This window comes from Geotrypetes seraphini, chromosome 11 (genome assembly GCF_902459505.1).
Source record: "Geotrypetes seraphini chromosome 11, aGeoSer1.1, whole genome shotgun sequence".
NCBI lineage: Eukaryota > Metazoa > Chordata > Amphibia > Gymnophiona > Dermophiidae > Geotrypetes > Geotrypetes seraphini.
The window spans coordinates 87,109,181-87,122,752 of NC_047094.1; the positions used below are offsets into that span (position 1 = coordinate 87,109,181).

At 45.2% G+C, this 13,572-nt stretch overlaps 1 protein-coding gene across 2 annotated transcripts in view; it reads right to left on the bottom strand.

The window, feature by feature from the left end:
• ARFGAP1 (ADP ribosylation factor GTPase activating protein 1) overlaps positions 1 to 9,870 on the bottom strand; it is a 156,385-nt gene extending 146,515 nt beyond the window's left edge. The window contains exon 1 of one of the 2 annotated variants that reach the window (XM_033963314.1): positions 9,482 to 9,870. The gene's annotated coding sequence lies outside the window, so the exon portion shown is untranslated. Of the gene's footprint in view, positions 1 to 9,462 lie in introns of both variants that reach the window. The other variant, XM_033963313.1, reaches the window with a different exon arrangement.
• Between the last annotated feature and the right edge of the window lie 3,702 nt (positions 9,871 to 13,572).

A 13,572-nucleotide genomic window follows, 5' to 3' on the forward strand; every position in this document is an offset into this window, starting at 1 on the left:
GCACTCCACAAAGCCAGGAGGAAAAAGTGGACAGAGTCAGCTGAGTGACCAAATCAACTCCTGCAGAGCCTCAAGCATAAGATCCGGCAAAGCTGCTCCCGAGGACTCCAAAGAGTCATAATATAATCCCTGATATCCCGTGCCTGAAAGTGCTGAACTGGAGAATAAAGGAGCAGCAAGCTGACCATCATCCAAAGGATCAGGCTCAGGCAGCGCTGGAACAGTGGCGGACTGAAAGGAAGACACGCCCGTAGAAGCAACACCGCTTAGAGACAGATCAGAGGCGGAGTGAGACGTGCAGGGGAAGAACGCCTGCTGTAAGATGCATTCCGCAAATATGCCATAAAGTCTGCAAAGGCCTCTGGCTCCTGAGATGCAGTCATCCTGAGATGAAGGAAGAATGTGGTTCTGAGGCTATGGAGGGACAGAACCATCAGCTGTGCCAAACCAACAAAACAAAAAAAGCTGCCTCGCCAGGCTAGCTAAGCATTTAGTCACCTGCTGAATTAGGGGAGAGGCTAAGCTTTGCACTGCCGCCATTCCTGTCTGCGTGACGCAAAACACTCCAAAAGTGCCCAATTTGTGCAATCCTGGCAAGAAATCACATTAGAAGAGCCCAAGAATTCCAACCCAACAAAGTTTGGAGACAACAATTGCAGTATTGGAGACACGGGGAACTTTTCAAAAAAGATCACTAAATATCCAAGATGGCAACCACTAAGAATCACAATATTTTTCATATAAATCAAACATTAAAAATGGTGATTTTAGGATTTTTCAGGTAGGAGAGCACAGAGGAACATACAGAAACCTTGAAAACTGAAATTCAGACACCCTCCTCCCCCCTCATTTCACCTCACAGGCTGTGATAGCCTTTACTCACTGTGACCTGTGATGAAATGCTGGCAATGTCCTGCAGCCTGTCACAGATCTCTCACAGTAGCTGGAATCATGCTTAAAATACCTCCATGATACCGATTTTCAGACCGTCAGTCAGACTACATGACTGACTGCACCTCCACCAGTGCGGAACAACAAACTTGCTCAGAAATGGGCAGAGGCGCGGAACGCAGCCTTTATACTGCAAAACACCGGCAAGACTCCTAAGTATGCCCAACAGCCTGCACCGAATTATGTCCAGCAGTAGGAGAAACGGGGACGTCCTGAACTCCTCAAAAGCAGATGCAGGCTGGCTGATAGGTACCCACTGGGATTGGTCTGTCAACTGCAGACCGAAGTCTGTGAGTTCTCCATGCAGGCAGAGCTGAATAATTGCTCTGAGCAAAAGAAATCCTGAAAAAAGGGATGAAAACACCAAATAAAATAATAAAAGGAGGGAGCAGAACAAGCACACTCCTGCTGACACACGTTCAGAAGGGAAAAACTGTAGGTGGAGCTAGAGAACACACTTAAGTACAGTAATAATAATAATAACAGTTTATATACCGCAGGACCGTGAAGTTCTATGCGGTTTACAAAGATTAGAGTCACAGAGAGAAAATTTGGATTGGATTCCTTCTGCAGATGGCCTGCGGCCATTGGAATACTACCCATTTGTCTAGAATGTCTCCCCTATTGCACTGGAAACATTGTTTCAGCAAAACTGTTGCTCAGGTTACAGCTTCTGTCTCTGTGTAGAGAGAAAATGTTACCCAAGCAGAGGGAATGGTTCCATGTGCAAACTGTCTTCAGATTGAATCCCTCATGAAGGAAGTAAAGGAACTGAAAGAGGCGGAGACAAGACTGAGAAGCATCTGTGAGAATGAGAGGTACATTGATGAAAGGCTTCATGAAACATCAAAGATTTTCAGCATTGGGGAAGAAGAGCCAGTGCTGAGGGAGGACAGCTGGACTGCAGAATTGATATTGTGACTCCATCTGCTCTTGAACTGCTCAGACTCCTCCAGAGACTCCCATTGCTCCATGACTAGCAAGCTGATGTCAGATGCTCTGGAAAAAATAAAAAGTGGTCTGAGCATTTGAGCCACTCATTTCTATGCACTGAGATGTTGATGGCTGTTGAGGTTCCAGTTTCAACTCCCTGAGCTCATCTGTAATAACGTGTGGTACAGAAGCAGATTGAAAAGCTGGAGCACAGGTGGATCTTCTCCCTGGTCAAGAGCTGCTATCGCCTTCTGACTCCTGGTCCCTACAAGGGAACTGAAATCCCCCAAAGGAGGAAGCTGCACCTTGGGACAGTAAAGGCATGGAGTCTGACCTCCAAATCTCTCTGTCCTATTCCTCTGGGTTGCACAGGCTAGCAGCCAGGTCCCTCAGTTGTGGGGAGGTCTCCTGGAATGGAAACAGTCCACGGTCCAAAGCTGGTGCACTCACTGGCAGTACAGCATGGCCTGGACATGCAAAACAGGCTTTCCATAGGAGATTAACAAAATTTGGGGTAAACTCCTGAACCTTAGACCCCTGAAGGACCTTGGATGACTTCTCGGGCTCTGCAGCATCCATGCTCTTGTGTTTTGCACTTTCATCTGCAGTTCCCCAGCCTTAGAGGACTCAGAGGAAGCTAAGACCGAGGCTGCCGCCCCTCCCTCAAGAACCCCAAAGCACACAGATGCTCCTCGGTTGATCATCCAGTAAAAACTGCCGTGATAAAGGTTTAGAACAACCTGAGGCACAAATCCCAGTCAATTTTGAACCAAATCAAGGGGTTTTGGGACAAATAGAGGCTTTAGGTAAAAAGATCGTTTATAATCCAAGATGGCCTCTGCACTAGCGAATTTTTGCCCCCCTCCCTCCAAAAAAAAAAAAAAAAAAAGCCTGAGAGGGCTCCCCTAAAGTTTAAAAAACTCAGGGAAGGGGGTTTTGGAGGAAGAGAACCCAAGAAACCTTGAAAAATTAAATATTCAGACAGCTCCCCCCCTGATTTTGAATGAGCTGCACTCACTGTACTGTGCTGGTGTCTGCCTGTGTAAGATTTCCTGCAGCTGACTGAAAGGAGAAGACTTTCTGCCTCAAAACTGTTCTAGAAGGGATCCTTAACTGGAGATCTTCGAGCTGCTAGTCAGTCCAGCATCGACTGTGAGCTTAACCCCCAAGAATCCTTCTGGCAGACTCCCTGGAACCCCAAGGGATTAACACTTGTACTCAAGCCTCAATCAGAAGGTGTGCTAGCTCCCAGGGGAATGGACCCCAAGCTTCAAGCATGCACAAAGAGTCTGCATCCTCTCCCAGGCAGTTGCCAATCTCTGGACACCAAAGCCTCTGTTCCTCAGATAAGCTGCTCTTAGCTGTAATCTTCTCCTCCACTGCAAATTCCAGACTTCGTTCCTTTCATCTAGCTGCCCCCTATGCCTGGAATAAATTACCGGTACCCAAGTTTGTCCGCGAAGTCCCTTCCCTTGTTTAAAAGCAGACTGAAAACCCACCTTTTTGATATAGACTTCAAGCCATAATCCTACTCCCCACTAGAGCTGCCCGAATCACTTTGGCTAAACCGATTCAAATCGATTTTTTTAAAAAAACCAGCCTCACCGATTCAGCACAGTTCCTTCTTAGCCGTTTCCATCAATTTGCACAGGCCCCCTCAGGCTCTCTCTTTGCCTCAGTCCTTCATTCTACTGTAAGTCCTTGCACAGGAGTTCTCTCCCTGCTCCCATAATACAGTTTGGTTTCTTGTGGGAGATTGGTCCCGCCTTAGCTGCACGCAAGCTGGTAGTTTCTGTCTCTTCTCCTTCACGGCTTAGCTTCAGCGTCTCCCAGCAGCATCAATATACATCTGCTGCATCCCTTCCTGCCTCCTTGATTACTGTAGCAAAACAGATCTCAGGGCTTTCTTTTCCAGTTTGCACCTCAGTGTCTCATTTACAGCCCTCACTGCCTGTTGCTTTAAAATTACACAGAGCAGCAGAGCCGGCTACACAGTTTTTAACAGAGGCCTGTCTTTTCTCTTTCGGTGCACTTTATACACAAAAGAGGGTTTGCAGAGAAGACTCGTGAAAAACTGGAAAAGTTGAGGAGGAGTTGAAAATAGGGGTAAGAGAGGTAAGTGGGAGAAGACCAGGTGAACACTGTATGAGAATGTTCCACAAATCCATCTATCCATTACCTTTTCCCCATTTGAAAGCTCAGTTAGGATTTAAGTATGAATGTGAAAGCAGGAAAAGGATAAGTGCAAAAAAGATGAACAGAATAAAAGTTTTAAAAAATGGTGACAGAAAAGAAGCGGGACCTGGGGCAAGGAATAGAAAATAAATATCTAAAGGCTAAGAGAAAAAGAAAGAATCAGAGGGGAAAGGAAATGTAACAGAAAAAATAATGAATGCGTAAGGAAAAAGTTAAAATAAAGAGACTAGCATGAAGAAAAAGAAAATGAAGGTTTGAAAATATTTTATTGAAATACATAGAGTAGGAGGCGACTCCCTTGGAGTCTGCTGGGGCAGATGATGTCTAGCTCTTTTGATGATTTGAAATGCTGGGACACTGGGAGGCAGGAGGGAAGGGTGCCATTGAGAGCACACAAGATATTTTGACACTATTTCTAGACACTTTGGGCTAGATTCACTAACCTTCCAATCTGTGTCTGAACCGTGGGTGATTGGAGGCAGGCTGACCGATTCACCAACAATGTTCATGCAAATGGGGGCGATCAGAGGCACGCTCCCATCCGAAGACACGGATCGCTGGATAGCGATCCCGACACATGAGCAGACCATCTACTTTGCCTGTAGATGGTCTGCGCATGTGTTTGCTGTCTGTTTTGTTTTGGTTTTTAACTTTTTTTTACTGGCCCCGACTCTCCTGCTCTCTGCCGCCCTTCCCTCAAGTGCGAGCCCATGGTTTTAACCCACTGGTTTAAAGCGTGTTAAAACCATGGGCTCGCACTGCAGGGAAGGGCGGCAAAGAGTAGGAGAGCCGGGAAAGACAGAGAGCAGGTCGCAGCAGAGAGCAGGAGAGCCTGGGAGGAAGAGAGCAGGTCGTGGCAGAGAGCAGGAGAGCCTGGGAGGAAGAGAGCAGGTCGCAGCAAAGAGCAGGTTTATTTCAGGGCTGGCAGGACAGTCAGAAAAAACGTGAGCGACTGGTCCCCAGCAGTTGCTTCTTGTTGATTGGCCAGCCAAGTCGGTGTTCAAGATTTTTGTTTAATGAATCGCTGCCTGTCTATTTTGCATGCCATTTCCCCTCATTTGCATGCACGGATGTTAGTGAATCAGGTTGCAAACCGATCGGCACACAATCGGTTTGCTTAGTGAATCTAGACCTACAATTCTTGGAAGCTGCCACACTTCTGATGGTCCCACAGTGGGACCTTCCAAAATGCTGTGCTGCTACATACACTATCGGTTCTACTCCCTCAAAAACAGGAAGTGACTTCAGAGAGGGGTGTGATTGGTATAAGCATTGGCAGAATGTATAGCAGTGTGGTATTATGGAAAGTCCCATGGCATCTGTCCACTTTAGTGCCGCTGCTGCACATCACAAAAAATAACAATGGCGGAGGAAACAGGGCAGAAAACAGATATGATATGCTTATCAGGAGGAGGGGTGGGGGTGTAGTGGGATGCCAAACATAGGCTGCATAGTCAGATGATGAATTAGGATGGGGAAGATAATAGCTTATAGAGGGAGAATGACAAACTAATATTTCCAAATAGGAACTAAAAAATGTAATTACTATAATCCAATTTTCTAGCTAATTTTAAAGCTATGTTATCTTTGACTTGATACTGTCTTGGTTAAATAAAACATTGAAAATGCTTAAACTTAAAAAGCTGTGTCAGAAAGTGAATCGAATCGAAAAATCAATTCAGTTGGCCAAATCGAATCAAAATTTTTTTCCTGAATCAGACAGCATTACTCCCCACTGCCCACCATCCCAGCCATGACATCTTATTTGTCTGTCTTGTCTGTTTAGATTGTAAGCTCTTTCGAGTAGGTTCTGTCTTCTTTGTGACTGTACAGCGCTGCGTACGTCTGGTAGCGCTATAGAAATAATAGTAGCAGTAGTAGTAAACTGGATGAAAAAAAATAAAATTAGAAAAACAAACAGAGCACACCTTCTCAAATTGCTTGAAAAACTGAAGAGAGCACTATACTCCACTGGTGGAGGAGGAGCTGAACAATGTGATTGACATCGTTCTGCAAGCAACTCCTGACCAGGGGTTTCAAGTTTATTTAAGATTTCTTATAATGACTAAGAAAACACATATTTAAAATGACAAAACATCATTAAATACAATAATATTTATTGAAAATACTTTAAAAACACAGACAAAAAGGAACAAAAGGGAAAAAGGGCAAGAACTACAATAATCAAGTAAAGAAAAAAAAATATTTAGGGAAGAAAACATTAGGAAGGGTGGCTAAAAAATGAAATAAAACTATGTAGCCCTGAAAAGGACATTTAGGTCTTGAATGCATCAAAAAAAGAAAAGTTTTTAATTTCATCTTAAAATTTATTAAGGAATTGATTCTTCCCGTAAATAGGACGGGATATTATTCCAAAGAGATGGAGCGAGAAAATGGTAGACCTCATTGTATTGATATACTTCAGAGACGGAATAGAAAGAAGATTTTTGGAGGACGATCTTAGGGTCTTAGAAGGACTATAGGGGATAAGAAGATTATTAATGAATTTGGGTTGGTTATTTTGTCTAATTTTAAAAGTTAGTAAAATTATTTTATAAGCGATTCTGTGTTCTACTAGCAACCAATGAGCTTTATGTAGGAGGGGGGTGACGTGATCAAACCTCTTTGCATTAAATATAATCTTTACTGCAGTGTTCTGTATAATCTGAAGCCTTCTTATTTTTTTCTGTTACGCCTTTGAAGAGAGCATTACAATAATCAATGCAGGAAATAACGAGAGTGGATCAAAATATTCAGAGAAACAGGCTCTAACAATTTAGATATGGACCTAATCACGCGTAGCCAGTAAAAGCAACACTGGACCACTGTGCTGATATGGAGATGATAATTGAGTTTACTATCAAAAGTGATTCCGAGTAATTTTAAAGAAGGCACAACTTTAAGAGACTGAGTTTTAAATGTAAGAGGATTTTTGCAGAGAAAGACCATCCTTGTTGGGAAAGATCATCTTCAATTTTTGATTTATGAGATTTATTTCAGTTAAGTTATTTAAATCTATAGGATGAACTAATTGCACGTCATCAGCATAAGCAAACATTGTAAAACCAATAGATTGGCCTAACATTAGAAAGGGCACAAGGAAAATATTAAAAAGTAGAGGAGATAAAATTGAACCCTGTAGGATACCCTAGTCAGTAAGTAGTAAAAGGATCTGATGAAGTTGTATTAAAAACTACCCTGGAGGACCGATCGGTAAAAAAAAGATGAGAACCAATCCAAGACCTGATCTGTGATTCCAATTTCATTCAGATGTGCCAGAAGAAGCTTGTGATCAATCGTATCAAATGTAGATGATAGATCTAAGGAAATAAGGAAAAGTTCTGTGGAATGATGTTGACGGAATCCTGTTTGGTTTGGATGTAATACATTTGTTTGTACATAGTCCTGTCTTTTCACCATAATTATTTTTATATTTGGTCTTTTTGCTAGTGTTTTGCTGTTAACAAATTTATGTTTTATGTTAAATTATGCCTGCTGTAGACCACCTTGAGTGAATCTCTTTGTAAAGACAGCTAATAAATAAATCCTATTCTAATATAATAAAACCCTTACCCGCGCATGCGCAGTTGAGAAACGTCATGATCTCTGCCACTGTGATTTGTGCCTCCGTGGCCGTGTTCCATTTGCGGCGTGTGTGCGTTGGTGGAGCATAGCGGTTTGGTTTGCGGCACATAAAAGGAGCCCACGGCGCCGATTTTCCCCAATGCCAATGTCACTTCCAGCCTACGGCAGGGAGGGAGGCTTCAACTCGCTGCTCCTGCTTGCTTTGGGCCTTCCTCGCTAACGGGTCCTGCTTCTGCCTTCGCGCAAAAAGAAAATAGGTGGGAACCATCAGTGACGAAGGACTGAAGCAAGCAGGAGCAGCGAGTTGTGAATGCTGCACTGCCGATGGCTGTGAGACCCGGGAGGAAAGGGGGGGAATGAGAAACGCTACTGAGGGTTGTGTTAGACCGCGGGGGGGGGGGAGGGGGAATGCTGTCAACGTCTGTGTGAGACTGCGGTGGAAATGCTGCAGCAGCAACCTTTTGGGGAGACATAGGGAAAGAGGGAGAAAGAAAACCAGGGAAGAAGGGGGGAAGGGTACTGCAGGACAGGAGGAGCAGGCAAGGGGTGCTGGTGAACAGGGGGGAGGTAAAAGGAAGAGAGAAGGCCTATTGCAGGAAAGGGGGAGCAGGAAAGGGGTGCTGCTGGAAAGGGGGAGGTAAAAGGAAGGGAGACGGGCTACTGCTGGACAGGGGAGGAGGTAAAAGTAAGTGAGAAGGGCTACTGCTGGACAGGGAGAGCAGGCAAGGGGTGCTGCTGCACAGGGAAGGATGGGAGGGAAATGCTGCTGCTGCACAGGGAAGTGGGGGGGGAGATGGAAAGGGAGCCAGGGAGCAAACTTTTTATGCTTTGGGGGAGGGGTGAGCTGGGGGGGCAGGCAGCAATCTTGGTTTTCTCGGGGGGGGGGAAGACAGAAGGGGGCCACGGCGAAAGACAGAAAGAAAGGCAGGCAGGTATGGCGCCACAGAGAGAGACAGGCAGGCAGTGCACGAGAATGAAAGACAGAGGGCAGGGAGAGAGACAGAAAGCAAGAAAGCCAGAAATCAAGAAAGATAGACAGACAGGGAGCCAGGGAGAGAGACAAACAGAAAGAAAGACAGACAGGGGGCCAGGGAGAGAGACTAACAGAAAGAATGACAGACCGACAGGTGGCCAGAGACAGACAGACAGCGGCCAAGGAGAGAGAGAAAGAAAAAAAGAGACAGATAGACAGTGGCCAAAGAGAGAGAGAAAGAGGGAAAAAACAGACAAGACAGTGGCCAAGGAGAGAGAGAAAAAGAAAAAAAGACAGACAGACAGCAGCCAAGGAGAGAGAAAGAAAAAAAAACCAGATAGACATCTCACACGGTAAGTTTTCATTAAATTTTGTGATCTGTTACGTCTACACATCTATTCTAGCACCCATTAATCTAACGGGCTTAAACACTAGTAAATAAATAAATTGGGGGAGAGCGCAGTACATGATTCCCTCTTATGGGGGGTTAGTGCAGAACTCCTTTATGGGCCAGAGGTGAGGGAGCAGTTTGAGGGATGGTGAGAGAGGGGGGCAAGGAAAACCCTTAGTGCAGGATTCCCTCGGTTGCGGGGGTAATAGTGTAGGATTCCTGCAGGTAGGAGGAATATTATACGACTCCATCAATTGAGAGGATAAGGTTCGGGAGGGTAGCGTAGGATTTCCTCAGTAGGGGAGGGGGTATAGTATAGGATTTTCTCAGATGGCGGTGGGGGCAGGGGGATTTAAGTCTCGCCCGTTGAGTCATTCTGAGCGCCAGAGTTCGTTGACAGGCGACCGTGGTCTGAGACCCCAGGCACACTCACATTATTTTCCGGCTCCTACCCGCGGTTCCGCTGCTTCGGCTCCGTTCAGGATTCAAGGTTTCGAGTTGGACTCCGAGCTCTGCGTTGCCGGTTCCGTCTCTCACACGCTCTCCATTTTCCGGCTACGTTGCAGCACCGCACTGAATTATGGGAGATAAGAAGACTTAACCCACTGTATGCTGCACCCGACCAGACAGCGTTGCCCTCTGGGCGATTTCCCACCAGATTGGGCTACATTTGAAGACTGGCTAAGGAAAACGTTTTTCGGTCGCAGTCTGAGCATTTTGGGGCTATTTTCTCTCAGTGTGCGCTTTGGAATTCAGCATGGTTTCAAGCCTCACTCTAGTGTTCCGACTGCCTGTCTGTGTATTCCAAGCCTCGTTATGCTACTCCAATAGCTTCTCTCGATGCATTGTAAGCCTCACTCTGACGTGGCCATATTTTTCTTTCTGTTTGTTTCAGAGCTTTGTCGTGATTGGTTTCCTTTCAACACGCGATAATTGTAAACCCTTCAAAAGAGAAGTTGGAGCTAACTAAACTGTATAAAGCAAACTGGATCACGGTAGTTATCGTCTTCAGACGTTTCAATAAAAGTAAAGAAGGCTGGCTAGTTTTCATTTATATAGGTTTAATTGGTTGGTTGATTGATATAGCTAGCTAGATAAGAGAGAGGGATTAATTTTTTGTGAATTATTTTTAATTTCTTATATAACATTCTCAAACCTGAAAGATATTCATAACGTTCAAGAAGGTGAGGAATGGTCTACTGATAGAGCTGATAAAATAAGGACCTGTACATAAGTAAACTGCTGCTTTGAATGTGTAACCGTGAAAAGGCAATATGCATACACGTCCTTTTCCCTATCTTTCTAGCCCCAAAACCTAAGATTAGTTAGTGTAGAAATAGGATATACTACTGTAAGAGGATCCTATTCAGCTGACCCTTACTTCTGTAATCTTAGCGTTACCAGCCAGACTGATTTGTTGAGCAACTTTCTTTAATAACATGAAATAAAGAGTAAATTACACTCGCAATTGATGACTTCAAGGCAGTTTTTTCACAGAATCCTCTCATTCTACCAGCTTTCCTAGTCAAGCTAGGAGTGTGTCCACACCTTGTGAAAATAACACTGTTCTCCAGATTTAGAGAATCCAAGCTGTGCTAGATTGTTAGAAATAAAGGGTAAAAAAAAAAAAAAACCCAACTTGGTGGGAGAATAATGCTAACTCAGGTTCTCATACAGCTATGCAGTCTCAAATAGGGCAACCGTTCTCTCACACTGAGGAGAAGAGCAGGGCTTCAGCTCTGTGAATGTAGCCTATCCCTTGGAGAAGCAAAGCCCTCTGGGGATATAAGTCCACAGAGCACACTTTGCTCATACATTTTAACGTAAAACACTTAAACTTGTTCTTATACAAGAAACTGAGCAAATGCCCACATAAAGTGGGGGCAGAGCTCTTCCCGCCTGGTATCGGTAGATACCACTATTGCTATTTAAACTTAATAATACCACAAGGTCTTTTCAAAGGCCATAAGTCACTGAAGCTTGACTTGATGATTTCTGGCTTGTCTTATCTCTGATGCATGGATGAACTCTGGCAGTCTCGCAGGAGCTGAAATGAGAGATTAACACAGACAAATAACATAAAAGAGAGAGTTCTTGAGTCTCTGGGATGGACAACGGTCCATGATGTCTTAGTCTCAGGTTCCTTCATGATGAAGGAAGATCATTTTTGTAACTGGTCGGATGAATGTCTTTGCTGTTCCTTGGTTCACAGTATTGATCTCCAGCTTACAAACTTTCCCATCCTTGCTGGGGAAGGTTTTGCTGATGAGACCCAAAGGCCAGCTGTTATACTGCACTTGGCTGTCCTTCAGTACAAGATCTCTTTCTTGTAAGTTCAGCCAGTTGTCGTGCCACTTATTCTGTGGTTGAAGAGTAGGAAGGAATTCCCTTTTCCATTGTTTCCAGAAAATAGCAGCGAGATGCTGCACTTGCTTTTTCTGGTATTTGTAAATGTTGCCACCCTTAAAATCTCCAAATAGAGCGGCATTGGTGTTGATTTTCTATTTGAGCAGTGTAGCTGGGGTCAAAATCAATGGGGACTCTGGATCAGATGACACCAGTACTAAGGGTCTGGCATTCATAATAGCTGCCAACTCTGCCAGCAAGGTGGTTAAGGCTTCTTGTGTTAGTCTCTGATGATCAGTCTCTAACAGCATGGCATTCAATTTCAGAAGAGGGCTGTCTCTTGGAAAGTTCACTCCCTTCCTGATGCAAGTGCAGGGCCGGATTAATCAATAGGCCCAGTAGGCACGTGTCTAGGGCCCGAAACTGTGAGGGGGGCCCGCTGAAGGAGGACGACTCACCTTGTCATTGGCAACGCCCCCCCCCCGGCAGAAGGACTCACCGGCAGGAAAAAGCCGCAAAGCAGCCTGTTTAGTGTGCTGCGGCTGCCAACGCTGCTGGAGGGAGGTTTGCTGCTCGGTCATCTCGCTGGGAGGGTCGGAAGGGTTCGCATGGGAGGGAGAGATAGGAGGGTCAGTGGGGGTTCGGCTAGGGGGGGGAGAAGCAGTCTGCCTCGGGCGCTCCAAGGCCTGGCGCCATTACCTTCTTCGGGCAGCAGTAGCGTTTACAATTCGCTGCTGTTGCCGGATTCAGGCCTTCCTCTCTGCCGGGTCCTGCCTACTTCCTGTTTTCATGAAGACAGGACCTGACAGAGAGGAAGGCCTGAAGCCGGCAACAGCAGTGAATTGTAAATGCTGCTGCTGCCCGATGAAGTTCAGGACACCAGGCCTTGGGTGACAGAAGGAGGAAAGGGAACAGAGGGGGAGAGTGTTGCTGTACCCAACTGGAGGGAGAACAAAGATGAGGGAAGGAATGAAAGGAGATGCCAGGGCTTGGAGGAAAGAAGAGATGCCAGGGCATGGAGGGAAGGAGGAAGGTATGCCAGACCAAGAGAAAAGGAAGGAGGAGATGTCAGAGCATGGAGGGAGAGGGAGAGATGGAAGAAAAGGAAAGGAGAGAGAAGCCAGGGAATCAGGGAAGGGATGATACCAGACAGTGGGGTGGGAAGGAAAAAAAGGAGAAGAGAGAGATGCCAGAGAGGGGGTAGTGACAAAGAGAAAAATGGAGAGGTGACAGAGCTGAAATCAATCATGTACAAAGGAGAGAAGAGGCACAGGATAGATAGTTTATGGAAGGAGCATAGAAAAAGGGAAGATGCCATATGGAAGAGAGAGAGAGGGAGGACACTGGATGGAAAGAGCAGAGAGGACAGTGAATGGAAGGGTAGAGACAGAGGGTGAACAGTAGATGTAAGGGGTAGGGAGAGGGAAACAGACACTGAATGGAAGTGTGGGGGAGAGGAGGGACAGCTGCTGAATGGAAGTGTGAGAGACAGGGGGAACAGACACTGGAAGGAAGTGGGGAGGAGAAAGAAAAAAGGGCACATGCAGGATTGAGGGAAGAGGATAGAGTTAGTTACTTGAAGGGGTGAGGAAAAGAGGTGGCAAGCTATAGGTAGACAAAGTGAAAGAGGGAAAATGACTGAATAGTAAAAAAGAATTTAGACAGAGGCAGAAAATAAATTGATAAGGAAGAACAGGAAGAAGGGAGCGGAGAGAGAGATGCCAGAGCAGGGGGGAAGGAGAGGAGACAGATACCAGACCTGGAAGGAGGAAAAGAGGAAGAAGACAGATACTAGATCTGAGGGGAAAAAAGGATGCAGAACTATGGGAAGTTCAGACAGAGGGGGAGAGAGAGGGAGACCTGGAACAAAGGTAGAAAGGAGAACTGATACTGGATCTGGGGAGGGTAACAGAGGGAAAAGAGAGAGAGACCTGGATTGTAAAAGAAATGTTGGATGCAATAGAAAGAAAGATTGGATGCACAGTCAGAAGGAAGTGCAACCAGAGACTCATGAAATCACCAGACAACAAAGGTAGTGAAAATGATTTTATTATAAATTTAGTGATCAAAATGTGTCTGTTTTGAGAATTTATATCTGCTGTCTATATTTTGCACTATGTTTGTCTATTTTTCTAAAGTTACTGGTGACATTGCATATTTTAAAGTAATCTGCCTTGACATCTTTGAAAAAAACCTG